The sequence below is a fragment of the Austrofundulus limnaeus genome, unplaced genomic scaffold (genome assembly GCF_001266775.1).
Source record: "Austrofundulus limnaeus strain Quisiro unplaced genomic scaffold, Austrofundulus_limnaeus-1.0 Scaffold384, whole genome shotgun sequence".
NCBI classification, from domain to species: domain Eukaryota; kingdom Metazoa; phylum Chordata; class Actinopteri; order Cyprinodontiformes; family Rivulidae; genus Austrofundulus; species Austrofundulus limnaeus.
The window spans coordinates 210,290-215,495 of NW_013952786.1; positions in this window are offsets into that span (position 1 = coordinate 210,290).

Here is a 5,206-nt window from a genome sequence, read left to right on the forward strand (position 1 = left end):
TGGTTTTGTTAGAGTATAATCTTTTACGCATTTATACAGGCCGAGGATAGCAGTTTCAGTCAGATGTTTACGTTCTGTAGTTTTGGTTTGAGCACCTGAATGAGCCACTCGAACCCTGCTTCGTTTTCCGTTACGGCGTACGAGCACAAATCTTTGCAAACAAAAGTTGCCATGGTCTCTGTTATGTGGCCTAATTAGCCATCATGCCGTTGACATTCTCTAAATTCCACATATTTCAGCCAATCAGCACCCAATTTGCTATGGTTGATCCGAATCCACCCCACCTCACTTTTGCTGATGCAGAGAAACCAGTCCATGCCTTTGTCTCCTCCAGGCTCGACTACTGTAACTCTCTGTTTATTGGAATCATTGGCAAAAACCTTCAGAAGCTTCAATACATTTGAAACAGTGCCACCTGGATTTTATTGAGAGCTCGTAAATCTGAACACATTCCACCCATCATAACCTCCACTGGCTTCCTTTCACCAACAGAATTCAATAAAAGATTGCTCTCACTACCCATCGGTGTTTAAACGGAACTGCACCAGTTTATCTGAAGGACCTTCTCATTTCGTATTCATCCACCCGTTCTCTCTCCGGTCACAGAACAGTAACCTCCTCCACCTTCCATGAACTAAATTAAGGACCGTAGCACATCGGGCATTCTGCGTGGCTGCCCCCCGCATCTGGAACTCCCTCCCTAACTACCTGAGAGCACCACAATCATTGGCTGACTTTAAAAAAAGGCTTGAAGACTTTTCTTTTTAATCAAGCCTATTCTGACTCTGCATGGTTTTAGCACTGGTTTTTAATTACTTTTAACAGAGCTTGGAAGTTTTATTTTTATTTTTTATAGCCATTTGATGTTTGTAGCACTTTGGGATTTTTGTTAATGAAAAGTGCGTTACAAATTAAATTTATTACAGGAAGGCAGTCCAATTTTTGGAGGGCGTGACCTAATTAGACATCACACCGTTGACCCACGATTAGCTCTAAATCGCACATACATGAGCCGATCTAAACCAAATTTTGTGCATCATAAGGGAGACCTGCTCAACATGTTTGTGTAGTAGTTTGACAAGATCACTTTAGTCCCCCATCCGCCCATCTGTTCACCTTATGAGATTATTTAAATAATGAAGGCCTGTGATGATTCCAACAAAACTGCTAACAGTTGATCACTACTAAATGGCGGGGGACATCAGTGACGGTTGGTGTCGAGTTCTATCTTGTTCACATTTACATCATTCAGTTGTGATCTATATGAAGTGGAACTTCAATGCTTTGGTCTGAATCGCTCCACCCGCTTCGGATGTTATCATTCATTAAATGGACGTTATCAGTCCCATAGAATGGCTTCAGACTGTCAGCTGGTTAATGAGGCATAAAACCACTAAAGTTAAATTTAGAGAAAATGACATGGGCTACAATAAAGTAGACCAGACTCCGGTGGTAGCAGATTGTTGCATTCCTATGTATATGGCACTGGTAACCCACTAGGGGGCACTGTTGGGACACTCTGAAGCCACTCTATGGGACTGATAACTGCTAATAACGTCCATTTAATGGACTGATAACATCCAAACAGACTGATCCCTCCTTGTGTTAAATTTACAAGCCCCTCTTTCACCCATTTTCTGAGGCGTGTCTCAAAGCAGCTCCTTTTGATACAGTACCTTTAAATCCAGAAACAAAAAGTGCATTTTGCACAATACAGTATGTCCCCATTAAACAGTTTTAATTTAGGGAAGCCAATAATTCAGACCACAATGGTGACCTTTAAAGTTGTCTTATAGATTCATGCTTGCCTGATACAGTATTTTTTATGAACCTGGTTTGTAACATATTAAATAATTTGCATGTTACAGAACTTGTATAAGTTGTTTTTTGCTTACAAAGTTTTTTCTTTTATTCTATTCCTCTTACAGAAGCAAATGTCAGCACAGTCAGCTACTTTTACATTTGAGTTTATGCTGCATCAAACCCACAACTTCTTGCAGATTTGACTCAAATACACACACAAAAAAGCTGTAAAAAGGAACATCAGCATTTTTGTTAGCTGCACTCATAGATGATTGACACTTTCATTTTGGTCAACCCAACTTCATCATATGTGCTTGATGGGAGCTTAATATGAGCTTATACTTAATTTTGCATACCAAGACATTTTGTTTATTTAATGAATGAAAAAAAAAAGAATGCTGTTTTGCTATTTTTGCAGAAAGTGTGCAAGTTTACTGGGATTTATCTTTGACCTGAGTGTGAGCAGTAAAAATGAACTCTTAACAGCACATCAGAGCTGATTCTGAAGCTCAAAGAATTCTGTATGCAAAGGAAGGTTATATGACAGGATGTATTGTCCCTAAGCTGGATCTTCTGCCTCGTTGCCATTTAACTCTGGCCTTATGTTGGCCTGTGCAATTATAAAAAGCCTTCAGATTTAGTGTGCTGCTTTAAACAGATGGCTACAACTTTTCAGGAATCTCCAGAGGTCACCCACTAAGCACAATGCATTCTTATTTTATATTGATTGGTTCTGCTCTTTAATATTATAATGGATATATAACCGTTTATTGGGTAGCATTCATCTCAACAATTTTAAATGGCAAGCTTGGAGAAAATCGAACTGGTTATAACCTTTCCTTTAGACATAAGAGATATCATTGGGGTAAGAAATGTGATTAAAAAAGTCAAAGAAACACAACATGATTTGGGATTTTGTTCTGTTTTTAGTCCAACTGTAAAGCCAGTTGTCTTCCTGATACTCAGTTCTATGAAATTTGATCTTAGCAGTTGCAAATAAATTGGTTAATTAAATTGGAACAAATTGTAAAACAATAATTAAAGCGCATCCTGTCATTGTAATGATTATTTTATTATTTTACCTTTACTTTGCTTGTACTAAAACTTGAACAAAAGACATGTATTCACACAATTTCAAAGGAAATTTTTAAATGCTCTTTTTGAACCTTCGCACTTATACATTTTGGAATGAAAATTGTTTAACTGTAGTCATTCAGCTCAGTGATTTTATATAGCTTAAAGATCCCTTCAGGCTTTCATGTTTCACCTCATGGTGATTTACTAAACATCCCAGCTCCTTTGCTGCACTAAAACATTGTAAAATTGCCATATTGCTGTAATCAGATGCACTAAAATCACTCATGGATTACTAACTGCTGAATAATCCTGATGATGTTATATTTTATTGAATAATCCTGATGATGTTATATTTTATTGAGCTCCATCATCTCAGTCACCACCAGTAGTTACAGCCATATGTGAGTTGGTAAGCCAGACCAACACTTGGGCATGTGTGAGAAGAAGAACAGTTTGCTGGCCACTTTGCTGCATTAGTTTGCTGGGATGTAAAGTACTTATAAATTCACAGTACGTTATGTGGTTTAAAATGAAGTAATTTAGGACTGCATTTATATCAGCCACTGTTTCTTAAAAGAGACAAATAATGCCTCCTGATGTAATCCATATTTAAAACATGTAACATTTGCTGTTGTTGGTGTGCTTGCATTTCTTGTTGATTATCTTATTTATCGGTCTTGCAAATTTGTGCAAACAATCATGCGCACATTCACCCCTCTGGGCCTGTTTGAAATCATTAGTTGACATAAAGTGCATTTTTTGGACTCATCAAAATCTTGTGTCTTGCATTGAAAGCATAAGCTTTCCGAGTGTGTTTCAGTAAAGAAAAAAGTTTCTCTCAGATGCAAAATATTGATGAAATTCCAATTTTGGCTAGCCAATAAAAATTACTTTGATCACAGTTTAGAGCAGAAATTCTTAACCCATGGGCCATGAGCATCACCTTGAGGGCCTCAAAAGAACAACAGTTTTTCACTTTGGGCAGCAGAGGGCCGCGGCACCGCATTGATTTTGAATAATGTGCAAGACACTTTCTCACCACTAGTAGCAGTAGTGCGCCACTCAGACGTTTAACAACGTTTTTAATACGTAGAAGAAGAACATTAGAAACCTGCCGAGAATGGAAACATATTTTAAATGAAAAGTAGAAACAAAAATGAAAGTAACTCGTCAAAAAACACCAAAGTTTGTCACTAAAACAAAGAGCAGCTTCTGTTTTTACCATGCAATATTTTAAAAGTTCAAAGCATTATCAAATACAGTTGCAGATACAACTATATTTTAATTTGCACTTTATCAAATTATTTTTTGTAGTTTATTTTTTAAACATTTTTAATGTATTTTAAAGAAATTTTAAACTTGTCAAAAAGCTGTTATTACTGTTATTGTTTGTCACTAATATGAAGAACAGCTTCTGGTTGCAAAAGTTTAAAAAGCTATATTTTCATTTGTACTTTATCAAATTAATTTTTACAGTTTTTTTAATTTGAAACATTTACATTAAACATTTTTAATTTATTTATTTTATGCCCACAATTTTATTCTTTGGTCTAAATTTAAACATTGCTTTATCAAGCCCAGTTGGACCACAAAGTGCACTACACTGCAGTCATTCACCAATTCACACACTGATGATAAGCTACATTGTGGTCACAGCTACCCTGGAGCACACTGACAGAGGCAAGGCTGCCATGCACCGGAACCACCAGACCCTCTGACCACCTCCAGTAGGCAAGGTGAATTATCTTGCCCAAGGACACAACAAGAGAGACAACCGGCAACACTCTGGTTACAGGAGGACTACCCTAACCACTCAGCCACAGCCACCCCTACTTAAACATAATATAGCCAGGTTCAAACCCCAATTCCTAGAACCATGAGACCTGTGGTTCTGTTTAGGGAGGCCTGCTCAGGGGTTAAATTACACAGATGAGATTAATTGTATTTTAAACGTTTGCAACAACTATCCCAATTTTTCACGTGTTCAACTAAACCACAACTGTAGCAAGCTACCAAGCAACAACGAGCTAACGTTAGCTACTGTAGAAAAGCATTGTTCAAAGATGACATGTCTGAATAACAGAACCCACTGGATTTCTTCTCAAAACTTTATTCTCGTCTCTTGACTCCAATCAGGTTCATACAGTACAGCACAGCAGTCAGGCCTCAGCTTAAGGCTTTGAGCTCGTATCAAGAAAAACACAACAATCCTTCTCAGCAGCTCAGTTGTCCCAAGCTGATCCAACAGCTAGACTGCAAAATTAAATGTCTGAAAACACTTCTACACTTCCCTCTATAATAATGAATTGACCTTATAATGTATTTC